Raw genomic sequence first — 18,889 nt, forward strand, 5'->3', positions numbered from 1 at the left:
CAGCAAAGGAAACTTGAAAAAGTGCTGGGCTGTGTTAGTCAATTCATGTTGCTATGAAGAAATACCTGAGACTCAGTAATTTATAGAGAAAAGAGGTTTATTTGGCTCACAGTTCTGCAGACTGTACAAGAATCATGCTGCCAACATTTACTTCCGGTGAGAGCCTCAGGAAGCTTTTACTCATGGTAGAAGGCAAAGGGGGAGCCAGCATATCACATGGAAAGAATGTGAGCAAGGGAGAGGGAGGAGGTGCCAGGCTCTTTTCAACAACCAGTTGTCACATGAACTCAGAGTGAGAACTCATTCATTACCATGAGGATGGCACCAAGCTATTCATGAGGACTCTGACCCCATTACCCAAACACCTCCTGCTGGACCCCACATCCAACGTTGGGGATCACATTTCAACATGAGATTTGAGGGGGACAAACATCCGAATCATATCAAAGTCTCAAGCCCTCTCTAGGACTGGGGAACATGCAAGGAAACAATGACATATGAATTGGCTGGGCAACGTTCAATTATTTATTCAATGAGCAGGTACTCCAGGTGGGATAATAGGCTATCATTTCTGCCAGGAAAAAATGTAGTTTTTCTTTGGCTACCGCTGCTAAAGGAGACATTTTTCTTTAGAAGAATATATAAACTTCCCAGCTTGGATTTTAAGGTGCTTGAAACTAATGAGGTCCTTTCAGAACCCAGCCCATGGACCTAACTCACAATTTCTGAGTTGCAGCCAGAAAAGCCAGGTTCAAGATGCTGTCATCCAGCATGACCAAAATTGCCACTGGGGACTACAGGACTAACTGTTGTGCAGCCACAGAACTGAAAGATGAACCCTGAGCTATTCCACCTGGCAGGGAAGCAAGGCTTATAGATGAGGGGCCTTGTGGGAGCTCAAGACAGCAACAGATGGTGACAGACCCCTCCAGCAGCAGAGTCCTGGGAGCAGTCACGTCTGTGAGGTCTTTGAATTTGATGCTATGTGGTATAAGTTTGACATAGCTCAGTGCCTAGAATATACTACTCTTTAAATGTCTGCTGAATGACTGAATGAAAAGAGGTGGCTGAGGAAAGCATATGCTGACTGGACCCTCTAGAAGCCTCCCTGATTAATAATAATCAGCTACTCCCTGAGACCTTGAAGAAGACAGTGCTAGAAGCCGCTGCCCAAAATATCTAGAAGTCCACAGAATAAATCCATAGCCTCCACTAGGGCCCGTAAGTGGAAATTTGGAAACCTTGATAAGTCTTATAGTTTCTGCAAGGGACTCCTTGAATTCTTAACAAAAACGATCTAAAACTTCTAAAAGAGGAAGTCTTGGAGCCCCTGCTGGAAATCCTTGGAGAAACCCTCCTAGGAAGCCTTGGAGCCCTGTCTGGAGGCCCTGGAAACACTGCCAGGAGAGATGGACAACCTTTTGGGACTGAGACAGTCACATGTGGGTATTAGGGTACTGAGCTCTGCCTTTGTAGTAAAAGGAGGAGGTGGGGAGGGAGGTCATTATAACCTTGTTTTAATACTGTTGGCTGTGTCTCAGTTACCTAGACCCAAAGAGACCAGTCAAAAAGGATAGTCCAGGGAGTTTCCAAGTCTTTGATCAAGATAGTGGGCTTTGGAAATACTGACTCTTAGTGGTGGTCAGCTGTGAGGCTTGAAACTATCTTTTTCCTTTTATTTTTTTTCTGGTTTTTAAAATTTTTTTGGTTTTTTGTTATATGTAGTCTTATCTGTGTTTTCTCCACAAATATATTGAAACCACCTCTTGATGGTTTTTTGTCGAAGGATGTTAGAGTGTCTTTGTTGACAGAATCTAGGAGAGCCTGCAGGCAGTCAGGTCAGAGCACAGATTTTGACAAACATGAGTATTATTTAATCATTTCTGACCCACTAGGGCCCAAAAACAACAACAAAAATTTGTTCTTCGTTCACAAATAGATGATTAAAGTAGTTCTACTCACGTACTCAGATGATTTCTTTCTCTAGGCCTCCCTAGAAAGGATTTCTTTGAATACATTTAGCTGTGAAAGGAAGACACAAACAATTACTGAAATTATGTCAGAGACAAATACAGAAACAGATTCAAGAACAACTTCAGAACAAACAAAAGTGTAGATTGATACCATAGTAGAGGGAAAGGGAAGAAACAAATCTAAAACAGAGAGATTAAAAGAAGGCAGTGAAGACACAAACCAAAACTCACAGTATCAGAAATGAGCAAGAAGGTCACTGCTATCAACTGGAAGACAGTCCTTCAAACAGACAATAGAGCCCAGGCATCTCTGGTATAGTTGGTGAGCCTCTTTAGAAAGAATGTCTTTCTGTAATTCTGGGGGAAGAAAAATGAGATATGAGAAAAGTAGCTTTAAGGGATGTGTCTGAAAGGAGCAGAAATGGAAAGAGACAAGGATATATTGGGACCAAATGACAGAAAATTGTTAGAGAGATACCAGCCAAGGCATTCTTTTTAAGGATAGCAGTCTCAGGCCTGCCATGTTAACTCTTTAATACACAAGTGGCCTCTGGTGAGTACTAGCTGATGTGCTCCCAACTAGCCTTCCTTTCTAATCAAGATCCAGCAATCCTATCACTAGGTAGATACCCAGAGGACTCTAAATCATTCTACTATAAAGATGCATGCTTGTGTACGTTCACTGCAACACTATTCATAATAGCAAAGACACAGAATCAATCTAAATGCCCACCAATAATAGACTAAATCAAGAAAATGTGGCACATACACATCATGGAATATTATGGAGCCATAAAAAATGAGAGTATGTCCTTTGCAGGAACATGGATGGAGCTGGAGGCCATTATCCTTGCCAAACTAACACAGGAACAGAAAACCTAACACTACATGTTCTCACTTACAAGTGGGGGCTAAATGATGAAAACACATGGATACATGCAAGAGAACAACACACACTGGGGCCTACTGGAGGGTGGAAGATGGGAGGAGGGGGAGGATTAGGAATATGGGTTATATGGGTTCTAGGATTAACAACTGGGTGACAAAAATCTGTACAACAAGCCCCCACGACACAAGTTTCCCTGTGTAACAGACTTGCACAGGTACTCCCGAACTTCAAAGTTAAAAACAAAAAATCAATCAATGCTAGCAATGTAAAAAATGAAAACCCAACTGAAATACGATTTTTCTGGTATTTTTAACAGGTTTTTTTTTTTACATTTAGAAGTTAGGATTTCCCTAGATACACCTATCTTATGAGAATTCAAGAGTTTGTGGTGAGACCAAAATGAGATTTTCGGGAAAAAAAATAATAATAATAATAAAGGACAGGGAGTCCTCACAGCAGTTAAATCTGTGGGATCCAGGACTGGGTCCAGAAACACATTCTTTGATGGGTTTATGTTGCAAAGTTTAGAGCTGGAGGCTGCACACTCAGGAATTTAGACTCCCCAAAACACCCTATACTCTTTCCCCTGCTGACAGAAACTGGGAAGGCTTTAATGTAGCATAGCCAGAACTGGAAAACTAAAATTTGGAAGATTTTTTCTAGCGTATTTTCTGAATCCTGTGCCTATGACTTGCGCTAAGTACCTTTTTAAAGCGACCACCTTTTAAAAGAGGAATTCGCATCTTAATTGTAGAAGGCAAATTCACTGTTTGCTTGGGTCCTCCTCTGGGAATTCACCCTGGGCTCATTTGTACAGTGGGGAGGTTTGTCAATAGATCTCTCAGCCTGCATTTTGTGCACTCTTCACCCTTTTTAAAGAACCTCTTCCCCTGTACCTCTGACCTTCCTCTTCCATCTCACATTCTTTACACAACTTACTCATGTAGAGATAAAAGAGCTGATCATTTACATCCCAGAGTGTTTAATGTTTAAGAAGGTCCAGGCACTTCACCTAAGGAAATGAAGCTCCAATGGTATACTCAAATGCATTATTAGCAGGGTTTAGTTTATCTCTTTAACAAAGTGAGGTTTTCCTGATGCTCCTTAATTCCCAAAATGCTGTCACAGAGACATGTTCCCACTGGTCAAGGAGCCTCTCAATAGTTCATATCAAGACCATAAGGATGGTAGCTCTTTTCCCTATTCTCTAGGGCAGAATCTTACAAGATTCCAGGGAGGTCAGCATACTTGATCCACACATTTTGGGGCACAGAACAAATAGACATTTCAACCTCATCTTGACTTAGGCTCGTGTGTTCTGCCTCTGTAACTGGTTAACTACTGCACTTTTCCTGGAGTCCTTCTGCCATCTATTGCTGAGTTGGTTCTAGCCTGCCTGTGACAGTGAAATATAATGCGCTTATTTAGGAAAATTAGCAAAACATGCAAGCAATAAAAGAGAGACAAAATAGTAACAAGTGTGGAAGAAGACAAATGCAGAGGTAAAATGTACACATATAGCAGGAAATGAATAAATATATAAAAGATGGAACAGTAAAGCATAATAACAGGATATAGAGATTTATTCCAGCAATGCAAGAGTGGTTTGACATACAAAAATCAATCAATGTCAAAATGTAATATACCAAATTAATAGAATGAAGAGAAAAAAACTCACGTGATCTTTTTTCTTTGAGAGTCGTCTTGCCGTATTCTTTTCATGTTTACACACAAGCATATATTCTCTGTCTTCCAACTGTCTCCTTCTTCTCCCTTTTCTCCTTTATTCCTTAATAAATAAATGTTCAGAGCCTGATCATCCCATGTACTAGGCTAAAAATAAAGAGAAAGAAGATGAATGAAACCAACTCCCTGCTCTTCACTCCCCTGCTTGTGAATTATGGGATGCTCTCCTAAGGGCAGGGATAATGATAATGCACTTGTAAGTTGGGCTGTAGTTGGGTGCAAGGCTGGGGTGGGCAGGGCATTCTGTGTATATGGTAGAGAAAGACTGATTGTGATCACCCCAAATTTGGGTCCATGGCTGCCAGACTGGCTGAGACTATACTTGGGCTAGGGAACCCAGTGACATGAGTAGTGGCTGAAGATTTAGACCCTTAAAGTTTATGGCTCCCCTGAGTGTTAGTTGGGTATTTTAGGATTGCTAGGTAGGCAGCTGCGGCATCCTCACTCACTTGCATACACATATTGTGGGAGAGATTATTAGATTTTATCCACTTTTCCTGAAATAATATGTATTAATGGAATTACACAACACAAAACACACTGAGAGTTGTGTACAATTACCAAGATTTGATATATAAGACCTTTCACCATCAAATTATGGCTCATCCCATCTTCTTTGGAACTTGGTCTCTCTGCCGCAGATGGCATCACTAGGGCCCACATTTGGAACTTCTCCCAAGGTGTGCCCTAGAGTCTCTGGAGTCTGGGTGTTGTATTCGAGCTCCTACTCCACCCCTTGTGATGCGGTCAGCATTCTTCAGAGCAGGCTCTTCTTAGGTTCCTTGATTTGCACATAATCTCTCCTGCCCAAATAAACTCTCAGCCATGCTGAGAGGCTCTTGGCTTATCTCAGCCAAAGGCTGCATAACTCATAGAAAGTGAAATTTAAAATCTTCCCCATCTTTGTCTTTCCAAGCTGCTGCTCAAAAGAGAATCCAGTAACAAAGATTGAGTTCTAGGGTTTCTAAGGATCTGTCCTTTCCCCTCTATGGGGAGAGGAGTAGCTAATGTCACTTCCAAATCTCTCTGGCTTGTAGATGGGTTCTTACTCTGCCTGTTTTCAAACATGGCACCCTCTCCCACTGTTGGCATCTGTGGGCCATATGGAAAGAGGGGACTTTTTCTCTTGAGCTTCTATGAAGTATGGTTTATTTTTTAGTTTTTTCATTTCTCTTTCCATTGCAATGCTGAAGCATTTTGTTAGACTTCCTTTTAGTCAACAAGTGCCTTCATGTTTTGTCTCTTCTTCCCTTATCAAAACCAAAAGTAAGGTAACCTTTGGCAAGAAGCCAAGAACGTCACACGAAGGTGAAGAAGATCCATGGTTCCTCATTTTGGCATTCAACCTATGCCCAAGGAAGAGTTCAGTAGCCAATAGGAATGTTGCCCCTTCAAAGTGTGCCACCTCCATTGAGCCTCTTTGTCATGCCCAGCCTGTGAAGAGCCAGTCCCCACCATCCCTTCAGCCCCGCGCCAAGCATGGGGGTGCTGTGCAGGCAGCCGTGTGGCCTAACAGTCTCTACCAGTCCTGCTGTCCCTCGGCTGAGAATCAAACCCATTCTGGATGATAGGGAATGTGTCCTCTGCCAGCTGTGCTCTCTGTGGAGCTCAAGGGAAGGGAAGAGCCAAGCCATTACTAGGGTGCTGTTTGGAGCAGTGAAAAGGCCACATCCTTTCCAAGGAACAGTTTTCCTGGAAACCCCCCTGAAGCTTAGCTGGCTCTCACCCTGCGAAGCCGGCTCTGGCCACTAGCACACAGGGCCATGAACTCAGCCTGGAGGAAGCCTTTGGGGCAGCCGGCACTCTGGGGGGAAAGACAGAACAGGCCACCAGGCACAGACAGGCGAGGGAGGTAGGAGGAGGACAGAACGGAAGATGCCTGGGCTGGATGGAAGTCAGTGCCCTTGGGTGCTGGGACCCTGCCTTTGTGGCCACCACTAGATCAGGCTTCTGAACCTTTGGCTGTCAGGGCCAGACTGTCCTCACAGGCTCCAGAGCAGTCACCATGGAATCCCCCAGGTGTCACCAGGCACCATATAGGTAACAGGCCTGGAAGGTCCCCAACAGCACAGCTGGACATGTTCAGACACACTGGGGTTCTCCGTTCAGTGGCACAAACTCCAGGACCCAGTGAGGGAAACGGGAACACTCCAGGCCAAGCAGGATGGCTAAAATCCATTAATTCCAAAATTAAAAGCAAAATAAATAGGAGTCGCATCACCAGAGAGCCACAACCCCATCCCTGCCTCCTTCCTCTGTCATAAGCCATCAAATAAGTTTACCAGCCGCAAATAATTGTTAGAACCTCCTCCCTATGTGCCAACTCCAACCTCTACTATGTATGATACAGGGGGCGGCCCTGCTCCCAGAATAGACACAATATTACACAGATCCAACATGTACACTGGGGGAGGTTACCCTAGCAGCCCATGCCGTCACCTTGTCTACATTAGCTCCATTGTCCTGCCTCAGCTGCCTCTCTGAGTAAGATGGGAGCCCCCATGAGGGAAAAATTGCTTTGGTGAGAGTAAGGCCATCAGAGAGGCCATGAGGCTTCCTCAAAAGAAATCGCCAAGGTGGCAAAGGGTTTGCACTTGTCTGCCTCGCCCCATTAGACAGGGGTCTTGTCTAGCTACTATAAATGTAAAGCAGTGACTGGGAAGGGGTGGTATGGACATGGTGGGGGCAGAGCCTCCAGCTCCACTTCTCTAGGCTTTGTTGACATTGGCCTGCCTTTATCATTATTTCTTAAATTTTTATCCCATGACTTTTTTTATTCCATAACTTGTTTTTCAATGACTGTTCAATAACTAACATTTTTCATAATTTTTTTCCATAACTTTTTTTTTATAACTTCTTTAATCCCATAACTTTTTTTTTATCCTGTACCTTTTTTTTTAATCCCATAACTTTTTTTTTAATGTAGTGGCCTGCTTTTAGATGTGATCTTCACCTCGTCTGCACCTGCCTCCCTCTTTAGACAGGGGTCTTATTTTGCTACTGTAAGGGTAAAGGGATGACTGGGAAGGGGCGGCAGGGACATGGTGGGGGCAGAGCCTCTGGTCTCATATCTTCAGGCTTTGCTGACAGTGGCAGGCTTTTAGATGATGGTAATCATTACTTCCTTGTTCTCCTGAGCCCGGTAAAAAAATGGGGATGCAGGGGTTGCTGTCCAAGCTTGGGTGTTACTGAGGGTTCTGCATCTCATGAAACAGCTGCATGATCTTCTATGCAATGAAGCTGTTGTGGGGCAAACCCTCCCTGGCCTTCTCTCATTCAGGCTCCATGCTGTGGGAGATCTTTGGAGACAGGGAGGCAGGGCTCTGAGTGCTGTGCGAGTCCTCCCCTCATCCCGCCAGCCCATCCCGCCCAAGAGCTCTACTCATCACTCTGCTTGCTGGCAGCCCCACACTCCTGGGAGCTGGGGCCCCTGGAGCGGGCTTATCAGCAGGGTTATGGACAGCGACCAGGAATTTGCCATGCCACTCACTTCAGTTGCTCACAAGTTGCAACACCAGCAGCTCCAGCAGCTTTGCCTGGTGGGAGGGGTGCTCAGCTACTGTGCCCCTGCCCACACCTCCCCACCCCCATCTTCACCCCCGCAGAGATGTTGCATGACCTACCTCCATCTTTCATTCTTCTCTTGGATAATCCCTGGAATGTACCCCTCCTGCTGGTGCCACATCTTCAGCACTGCCCTCTGGCTCTTGTACAATGTGATGTACTCTCCTGCAAAAGGACAGGGCTCAGAAGCTGGGGCCCCTCCGGTCACCCTGCAGCTCCCGCTGGCTTCCAGCTCACTGATTATGTCTGTGTCTCCAGACAGCTGAATGCAGTGACATTCCAGTTTCTCTACCCACTCCTCCTTCATAAGCGCCATAAAGCTGCTCTGGAGTCAAAATAATGGAGTCACACCCCCACAACAACCTGCCCCACCCCCACCCTTCTTGGCCCATGCCAGGAGAGACTCATTCACCCGAAGCTTCTCTATGGCCCCCTTTAAGGTCCGGTGGGTCTTCACACACAGAATTGCCTCCAATCCCTGGGGCTGAGGCTGTTACCTCTGGCTTATTCTGGGCCAAGGCCACCAGGTGAGTCAGGAGCTGGCAGCACACCCTTTGCTCCTTCAGTTGCCCACACAGCTAAGCCTGCTCCTCCTCGGCACTGGCCAAAGCCAAGTTTTAAAATGCCACCTGCAGGCAAGAGGTGTGCATTCTTGTCGGGGGATACCCAGGATGAATGGGGCAAGGAGTCAGAAGACCTTCCCTTGGGGCCTCAGAGGGTGTACCTGCTGGCCTCAGGTAAAATAGTGTCTGACCACTGGCTCCCAGAGAAGGCACGAGGGTCCAGAGAAATCAGAAGGCAGGAAAACCAAGAGCATAAGGGGGTCTGGGAGGGAGCAGAAAGGGAGGCAGCAAAGGTGGGGCAGGGGAAGTCAGGCTCATCATGGTCTCCCAGCTCTCCAGGTCCTCTGGGATGCTCAGCATAGACCAAGGCTCTTCTTCCTCTTCCTCCTCACTCTCCAGTCCATCTCCTATGGGGGGGCGGGGGTGTGATCAGAGGGGTCCTCAGACAACCCAACAAGGGAGGTACAGTGGGCCCACCTCTGCCTTCACCTCACTGTGTAACCCTGGGCCAGCCTCTCCCCAGAGAGGAACGAACGAGCAGCTGTCTTCTCTTTTTCTTTTTCTTTTTTTTCTTTTCTTTTTTTTTTTTTTTTTGAAGAGCCAAGGTCTCACTATGTTGCCCTGGTGCAGTCCCACTACCTATCCACCTGGGAGTTCTGACCGGCTCCCTTTCTGACCTGGGCCAGTTCACCCATCCTGAGGCAACCTGGTGGCCCTCCGCTCCCAAGTCACCATATTGGTGCCAAACTTAGTGCGGACACCCAGTTGGCATAATGACCAGCTTCTAAAGGTTTCTTCCAACTCCGAAATCCTATGCTGCTAACAGTCCCCTCTTCCTCCCGGGACTCTCTCCTCTTCCTCAGGAGTGGTCTCCTATACCTCACCCTGGGAGAGCTATGAGGCTCAACGGGGCCTGTAGCTGCTGCTTCTACTGACAGCAGCTTCCAGGTGCTCATAAGGGGCCAGGAAAGAGAATAAGGCGGTATGAAGGTTGCCAGGTCACGTTCCCCTCCGGGCCCCGCCCTCAGCAGCTCCCTCACCTGGGTCTCCTGCAACTCTTAGTGAGCCATCTCTGCCTGCTACCACTTTTCCCTGAGCTTCCTGCTGCTGCAGCTGGTCAATGAGCTGGATCTGCAGAATTAACTGCCTGTGCAGCGCCTCCTTCTAAGAGGTCAGCCGCTGACAGGCGGCCACGCACTGCTGCAGGTGACCCAGGTTCTGGTCTTGCTGCTGCGACAGACTCTGAGCCTCTTAGCTCTTCAGCTCCACCTGCAGGAGACCCTGGGCATGAGGGCAGGTGGTGGCTGGCTTCCAGATTCTGGGCCCATAAATAGGGTAGTGAGGGCACTGTGGGACTCTGTTGCCTGCCCAGGCCCCTGGCCCCTGGCCCCTTGCTCCAGGCCTAAGTGACTGCCTCCCTGACCTAGAACCCCAGCCTCAAATCGCACATCCCGCTTCCGCCATTTAACCTGTATGCCACAGGTAGAAAAGGAGAGGGAGCCAGCCATGATCTGCTAAGTGTGCTACATGCCTAATGCTTTCCACATATTAACTCATTTAATCCTTAGCACCTCTGTGAGGAAAATACTTCCTTTCTAAGTGAAAGAAACCAAGACTTAAAGATGCAAAGTAGTTCAAAGGTGAGCAGTGGAGCCAAGGCCAGAATTCAGTTTGAATCTAAGGAGCCTCTTATGCCACTGTCTCTTTCTCTGTGATTGAGGGCTCCGTGCCTCTAGCTGAAATAAGGATGTCCACACCTGGGAGGAGTCTAGGGCTACCCACCACTAAAACTAAGAGGGCAGGAAGCAAGAAAAAGTCATGGTACTGCCCTGGAGGGTGCTGGGGTCCCCCAGGCTGGAGCCACCTCTGACCTCCCACCTCCCTTCCCCAGAGCCTGGTGCCTGCCTCCCAGCCCTTCTTGAATGGGGCAAGGGTTACCATCTCCTTCCACTCAACTAGTTGCTCCTTCAGCTCATGGTTCTGGGAGAGCACGGCTGACGGTGGTACAGTTGTTCTGCACAGTTTGCCTGAGCACCTCTGCCTGCTCCTCCCAGAGCTCAGCCTCTGTCCCAACTCTAGCAGCCTCTCCTCTTGCTCTCACAGCCTCTCTTCCTACTCCCAGTCCAGGTGACTCAAGCCCTCATTTTTTTGGCACTCAGGCTTAAAGCTGTCCTGCCAGATTCTCCAGGTCCTTTCGCAGGTGCTCAACCTCTGCTTGTAGCTGATGCTCCACCTGGAAGGGCCCTGCTGAGGGTTCTGGGGGCGGGGGTTTAGTTGAAGAAGAAAGCAGACAATAGTGCCTTCTGAATTCTAAAACAAACAAACAAACAAACAAACAACAACATCTTGATCCTCAGCTCTTCTCTGGCTCTGCAAACTTGGCCTCTCTGCTAATGATTCCTCACACCCGGGTGATAGCCAATCTTCCAAGCCACTTTCAGACAGAGACGACTGTGGGTGGCTGAGCATGGGCACTCCTCCCTCTTTGCTGATGGGGACATTGAGGCTCATGGAGATTACAAGACTTAATGATCTTGGTACAGACCTCGAAGTCTTTCCCATTGCCTCAAAGTCTTTCCACATACCCGCCTCCTTGGGGCATTCTAAGCCACCTGCACAGCCCTCTGATGCCAGTCCTGCTCCCAGGTCACCCCACCCCAGCTTATCCATCTGCTTTTTTAGTTCGGCCAAGCTTGTCACCAGCTCCTGTACCCAACTCTTGCTATGCACCCTCTTCTCCTTCACTGTGTACACCTACCCAAAACATAGAGGGAAAGGGCCTCAGAGAGAAGAGCTGATGGATGGACAGGCTTCCATCTCCCTCTCTGCTCCTACCTCCACAAAGCCCAGACCCATGACCACTTCTGGCTGTGCTCCTCCCATTTCACAGATGCCCAAAACAATCAAGTGACCTCTCTAAGGCAGGGGCTTTAGAGTCAGGTCTCATCTGCTCTGACATCTTCCACATCCTCTGCCACCACATGGTACTCTCTCCTTTCAGATTTTCAGTGTGTTAATCTTTCTCCATCTTAGTTGTTAAGTGATTCCATCACCTGCAAGAATGGGCACAGAAGTTAGGAAGGGCTGTCCCTGGTTCTCACCTGCTCCTGACCACCTGGTATCATCTTCCTCCCACATCTCTCCCTCTGCAAAGCATCACCTGCCCTGGATGTGCTTCCAGCTGTGCCTGCTCCTCCACGGTCTGCTGTAACTACTGGTCAGCATCAGGGGCTTCATGCCAACTAGACAGCAAGATGGTGAAAAGGAAGAAGTTTCGATCTGAGGAGCCCGGGTCATTCAACACAGTGCCCCTTAAAAGGGCTAGAGCTAGGCTCAATGTACAATTTGGTCAATAAAGATCTCTACTGTGAAGTTGCTTTGCTTGAGAAACAAAAAATTAAATAATTTTAAAGAGATCTCAGGCTGGGCATGTTTGCTCATTTCTGTAATACAACACTTTGGGAGGCTGACGCAGGTGGATTGCTTGAGCTCAGGAGTTTGAGACCAGCCTGGGCAACATAGTGAAGCCCTGTCTCTACACATACAAAAATTAACCAGGCATCGTGGTGTGCGCCTATAGCCCCAGCTACTTAAGAGGCTGAGGCAGGAGGATCACTTGAGCTGGGGAGGGGGAGGTTGCAGTGAGTCAAGATCACACCACTGCATTCCAGCCCTGGTGATAAAGCAAGACCCTGTCCCAACAAACAAACAAACACAAACAAAAACAAACAAACAAACAAGAACTCTACTCTCTATAACCATGGAATAGTCAAAGTGTAGGATTGAACCTCAGAAGGAAATAAACAGACTCATGAACTAGCCAATTAAGTGTAATCTATAAAATAATCGTTTTTATCAATTACACATTTAAAAAAAATTTAAGCCCTAACCCTGAGGTTCTGATTCCCCAGGTCTACGGCAGGGCCCCAATTTGTAGACTTTAGCAGTTTCTAGAGGATTCTATGGCAGGACCAGGACAAGGACCCAAATTTTCCAGATATTCCAGCTGTGCCCTCTCCTCCATGATGTCTGTTTAGCATCAGAGGTTTCACACCAGCTAGAAAACTAGATGGTGAAAAAGGAGAAGTTTCAATCTGAGGAGCCTGGGCCATTCCACACAGTGACCCTTAAAGGGCTGTTCTTGTATAACTCTAGCCTGAGGGCATCTCTCTCTTTGGTTACCTCCTTGTCGTACTGAACAAGCTCTTGGCTGGAGCCTCCCCATACCCTGCATGATCCCTAGCCCATGTCCCCAGCTGGATAGGGCTCCCCCCACCCTGGGGCTGCAGCTTCTCTTTAGCTGCTGTGTCACATGGTCTAGTTCTGGTTTCTTTTCAGCTCCTCCAAGTCACGCTGCATCCCTGTCTTGTCAGTCAGTACAACTCAAAGCTGGAGTGCCAAAGCTGAGTTCTCCTGCTTCAGTTCCTTACTGCTGTTGTTATGGCCAGAGGCAGCAGAGAAAGGAATGAACAAGAACAGAACTGACTGCTTTGGTGATTGATTCAGGTGACTCAAGCCCTCATTTTCTTGCACTTGGGCTTAAAGCTGTCCTGCCACATTCTCCAGCTCCTTCCGCAGGTGATCAGCCTCTGCTCATAGGTGTTGCTCCATCTCAGATGACCCTCCAGGGGAGGGGGTTCAGCTGAGAATAAATCCCTTCATTTTTTCCTTGCTGTGTTTGTAGGTTTTGTCCAATTCTTTGTTCAAAGACACCAACCTGGGTGATTGTTTGAAACCCTGTACACTTGCCCCACAACCATAAAACCATGGCACTGGAAAGCACCCCAAAAATCAAAAGTCTCAGGTGGCAGGCCAGAGAGAAGACTACACCATGAGTGAGTGGCATAGCCCGCACCAGAGCTGAGCTGTGCACACAGGCAAATCTGTGTGATCACCTCACCACGCTCACCTGCACCCCTCCCACCTCCCAGCACATCACCCACGCTAAGGGTCCCAGACCTTCCATCCCACCTTCCCCCATCCTGCCTGTTCTTGTACAACTCCAGCCTGAGCTTCTCTCTCTCTTTGGTTACCTCCTTGTTGCACTGAAAATAACGGAAAGCTTAAGTCAGGATACAGCAGGCAGAAGAGCAGCTGGCTGGCCAGGAGCAGCTACAGTAGCTACTCCACAGTAACCCTTCCTCATTCTTAATCATGTCTGACATTTTTTCAAGGCATTTCCAAGCCAGGGTCTCATTTGTTCCTCAAAGAAAGGGTGGAAGGGTCAGGGAAAGAGATCTAATTTACAGCTGGGTAACAGAGGCCCAGAGAGATCAGATTATATGCTATTGTTATTACCATTATTACTACCACAGCTTGAACCTTTATTGAGGGCTTCACCAGGCACCCATGCTATTAATCCCATTTAATCCTCACAACCATCTTATGAGACTATTATTACCCTATTGCATAGATTAAAAATATGGGGTATTAGAGGTTAAGTGCTTGCCTAAGATCACTTAGACAGAGCTGAGATTTGAACACCCAGGTATATATGATTCTCTAAGCCCATTTTTTTGCTGAGGCAGAAAAATAGAGTCTGCAGGCAAGGAACATAAGGCTGGTTCACACTTCAGCTATAACAAGAAATATCCTCTCTGGGGGTAAATGACTTCGTAACTTTACTTCATCCTCTCCATTTACATAGTGTGCACCGAAGTAACCAGTGGAATCCTCTAGGGGTAATTATACTCCCAAAATTTCTGTAACGGGGCCTTTGAGCCCCTGTGCTCAGGTGCACTCCCACACTGTGGAGTGCACTTTCATTTTCACTAAAACCCTTCATTCCTTCCTTGCTTTGTTTGTGCGTTTTGTCCAATTCTTTGTTCAAGATGACAAGAAGCTGGACACCCTCCACCTTTAACAGCTGGGGGTGGGGAGGCACAGATAGAAAGGGGGATAATCTTGTGTTCACTTTTTGAAGGGTATATTTGCATAGTCCAAAGCTCAGAAAACTCCTCTCTCTTGAGTTTTAGGCAGACATGTTTTATGTATATTATCATAGTACACACACACAGACACACACATGTGTTTCCTCTCTCTACATAAATGGTAACATACTGAAGATACTCTTCTGTACCTTCATGGTACAAGTACCCTAACCCCCACTAGGACTTGGTCAAGGCCACAGCCAGGTAAAGGCAGGGCAGGCAGTTGGCAGCTGGCCAAATCCTTGGACTCTCCTGCAATGAGAGAGGTTGAGATGGGGCCCAAAGGACTCCCCCTAAAGCCCTGTCAAAGTGGCAGGTTGGGGGATGATGAGGTGCCCAGATTCTCACCTTCAAACTGCCTGGCAGCACATTCAGTGTGATACAACACTGCCTTCAACTCTGTTTTCTCAGACATCAAGATTCTAATTGTCTGATTCGAACTTTTGGGAGAAAAGCCAAGCAAGTGCTGAAAGAGAAGGAAAGAAACATTCTCAGAGGACAGGAGGGAACCTCACACCCTCCACTCACCTCTAACTGCCTCCTGAGGGCTCCCTGGTTTTGCTGGCTTTCTTGCTTTTCCTGTAGAAGAGGAAGACAGAGGTCTTATTAGGGCAAGGCAGAGATGGCACAGCAAGGGACATGCCCCCAGAATGCCACCAATGCCCCAGGACAGGCCCAACCACGGGACCAGGTTATCAGGGACCTTGTGGGGATGGGGTAGAATCTGTGGGGTGACCCTTCTTCCCCAGGCTGGGAATGAGCAGGACAAGACTGGTGCCTCTACATCTAAGTGACCCTGAAACCCAGCAGTCATATCGTGAGCAAACAAAGAAATAAGTTACTTCTTCCAGCTGTTCTTCAATTTGTTGCTTCTGTTGTTTCTGTGAGGAGAGTCAAATTAAGGGGCCAGGAATGGATTTTAAAGGCAAAGAACTCAGACCCAATGGGACACAAACTGGTAAACTCCTCAAGCTTCCAAGAACAGAGGATGTGGGTCTTTGTTGGTTTTTGCCCACAGTCACAGAACTGAAAGTCTGAATCTGGATTCTCTTAAAAGGACAGTAACATAAACCTTTAGAGACAGAGTTTGAGGAAAGCCCACCCTTCTGCCAGCTTGTGATTTAGGAAGGTGCATTCACTGAGCAAACACTGACTGAGTACATATGGGCAGGTACAGTGCTTCACAGCAGGGATAAAGGACACAAAAGACAGGAGCCCTTGGCCCTGAGGTTTACATTTTACTGGACCTCTAAATCATGGACTCTCAGAGCTAACAGAGACTTTTGATAGTCTCTAATTCTACCTCCTTGGAAAATGCAAGCACAAGGAGGAGAAGTGCCTTGTCTAGAATCAAAGAGCAATTAGGGACTGAGTCAGGGCGGAAGTATGGAGCTCCTGACAAGCAATCAGGCTAGCACTTCCCGGAGAAGCAACAACCCCAGGGCATGTGTGGCAAGGACTGGAGCTGGGGTGTCTGCAGAAGAGACAGTAGGCAAAGTGAGCAGCAATGGAAGAGCCATGTTGCATGTTCTGTGCTCTGGGGTACCTCCGGCTGAGGTCTGGGCCCCCCAGGTCCCCATTTGCCCTTGGCACCAGGGACCCCCCCAGCCCCTTTCTTCAGGACCCCAAGGGAAAGCTGGAGCCCAGGACTTGCAGTGTGGAATCAGGGACCCCTCAGGGACCCCACTGGACTCTTACCAATGAGTTGACGGTTTTATTGAGTTGACTGATAGTTATATAACTCAATTCCAGGGTGACTATTACCTCTTGGCATCAGCTCTGAGGCACATGCAGAGAGGAGAGGTTGGAGGACGATGGGGGGAAGGGGTAGAGAGCAATCATTGGGGTTGGGAGGGGTATGGGCTGTCTCAGCTGGCAGAGGGGCACCCAGCTCCCGCTGTGGGAGGAAGTTGGAGGGTCACTGGGTCATGGCCCAGGGCCTCTTACCTCCAGATCTTTCACAGTGGCAGATGATTCAGGACCCTTTTGATGGATACCTGTTGCGAACTACAAGAGATGAAAGTGCACGTGGAGATGTCCTGTCCCCTCACTGTCTCAGCCCTCCGACTCCCTTTCTTCCCCAGCAACTGACAACATTTTCTTTTCTGACTCACTTGGACCTTTTGTCCCATAATCTCTTTGTGCCGGCTTCTCTTATGGTTCTTATCTCCCCGCCAACCCTCCCTCCTGAGCAGCTCTCATCCAGAGTCGCTGCAGCAGGATAACATGATGTAACAGTCATGGGGTCCAACTCCTTCATGTGAACAGCTTCAAGGGAGACGGCTAGGGAAGAGGCGGCTTCCTCAACATCGCCCAGCAAATCAGCTGATCTCAAGATCTTTCCTCTCTCTCGTGAATCCTTGCCTCAGTTTCTGTCATACTTCCCTTCCTCCACACTCCCCACTTGGCCTCAGTTTCTGAAGTATCTCAGAAGCAACACCACTGAGCTATTGGGAGAGTGGTTGCAGGCACTCGGTCAATGAAAAGGTCCTAAGGGCAGAGACGTGGGGGTGGCTCAGTGGGAAAGAAGGCCTTGCACAGTGCCCTCCCTGCCTCCCTCGGCCTAGAGACTACTGCCCCAATAGGAGACACTCACTTGCTTTCATCCATGAGATTGGGGCCAGCCTCATGATTCTGTGTAGGAAGAAACATCTGAGATGGTCATTCAATTTCTTTAAGACTCACCCACGACAGGGAGAGCCAAACTCCCTAGCTCATTTGAACGATATTCCATCTTCCCAAACCTCAAGGAAAAGCCCAGCCTCAGCCTTGCCCCAACCCGGTCCCCAGGAAGGGCACTTGGCCCTAGTGAACAAGCTACCTGTGAAAGGAGAAGAGAATCCATAGTAGGTACAGGAGGGCAGTGGGCAGAGGAGGAGGAGGCATGAACCTGAGGTGCCACCATGCTAATGAGACTGGCACCAGGGCAAGGGGCACTGCCAGGTAACACAGTGTCATCGGCAGATGGCTGTACAGAAACAGCTGGTCTTTGGAGTCTGTCACAGAACACAGCAGGGCATTAGGGGACCATGTGGGAGAGAAGGCGCCTCAGCGCCACAGACACAGGGTGTGGAACAGGTAGGACCAGTGTTGCTGCAGTCAGCGTGACAGTCATGCGTGCTAGGAGACACTCGGGGGTGTTTGCCCAGGCCTTGGGCTGCTAGGCAGCACTTTGAAAGGCCAAAGCTCAAAGCAGGGGTTGCACAGACTCCTTAATAAACATGAGGACCTCACACTCCCTGGAGCATACCAAAAGACAGCAGCAGGCTCTGAGCTGTGGCAGCCACAGCAGGCAGGAGGAAGGTGTACCGAAGCCAGGGAAGAGAAAAGCACTGTCTTCCAGAAGGCCAGTCTGTGTCACGGAGTGACCCTAACTGGGCCCCTGCTGGGCAGAGGACGGTGATGAGGAAGTAGTATTCTGGGCAATGTACAATGTAGCTATCTGCCTCTCTCTTCTCCCTTCCCTTCTCCCCTGCAGTGGCACAATCAGTGGGGGTTACCATCTCCTTCAGCTTACCCAGCTTCTCCTGCAGCTCACCCAGCTTCTCCTACTGCTCGCCAGCTTCTGCAGCCCGCCAAGCTTCTCCTGCAGCTCTTTCTTGATGTGCTGCTCAGACTAAAGTGCGCTGGTGATCTCCATGTTCTCATTGTTCTGGACAGAGAAAGGCAATCGTGCCACCCACTCCAGGTGGAGACCCCAGAGGTTGATGTCTGCCTCCCATGGCACTGGGAAGGAAGCAGGCAGATAAGAAAAATCATCCCCTCTCTCCCACAGCCATTAAAGCAGGGCTCTGGCTCACAGGTGCCTTCAGAAGTGACACTTCACATGAGGGCTGTGCCCCCTGCTGGGGGCCCCATGGCAGCGCGGGGAGGGGCGGGGGGAGTGGTGGTTGGGCTGAGAAAGGAAGCAGACAATAAGGGCTCTTGGATTCTCAAAAAAAAAAAAAAAAAAAAAACAAAACCCTCCTCTTAGTCCACAGCTCCTCTTAGGCTCCCCAAACTTGGCCTCCCTGCTAATGATTTCTCACACCCTGATGGTAGTCAATCTTCCAAGCCACTTACAGACAGAGACAACCGCAGTGGCTTACAACAGGCACTTTTTCCTCATTGCTGATGGGGATAATTGAAAGAGGAGCTGGTGGATGGACAGGCCACTAGCTCCCTCTTTGACCCCATCTCCACAAAGCCCAGACCCATGACCACCTCTGGATGTGCTCCTCCCAT

At 48.3% G+C, this 18,889-nt stretch overlaps 1 long non-coding RNA gene and 1 pseudogene across 1 annotated transcript; both read right to left on the reverse strand.

The window, feature by feature from the left end:
- Window positions 1–1,940: 1,940 nt before the first annotated feature.
- LOC141582692 (uncharacterized) lies at window positions 1,941–8,331 on the reverse strand. The gene is made up of 4 exons (XR_012515586.1): window positions 8,232–8,331; window positions 4,541–4,695; window positions 2,205–2,330; window positions 1,941–2,022 (listed from the first exon to the last, which is right to left on the reverse strand). It is a non-coding gene; the product is annotated as an uncharacterized LOC141582692 (long non-coding RNA).
- Window positions 8,332–8,354: 23 nt separating this feature from the next.
- On the reverse strand, window positions 8,355–18,862 carry LOC101048853 (golgin subfamily A member 2-like; annotated as a pseudogene).
- Window positions 18,863–18,889: the final 27 nt, after the last annotated feature.

The sequence above is a fragment of the Saimiri boliviensis genome, chromosome 2 (genome assembly GCF_048565385.1).
Source record: "Saimiri boliviensis isolate mSaiBol1 chromosome 2, mSaiBol1.pri, whole genome shotgun sequence".
NCBI classification, from domain to species: Eukaryota; Metazoa; Chordata; class Mammalia; order Primates; family Cebidae; genus Saimiri; species Saimiri boliviensis.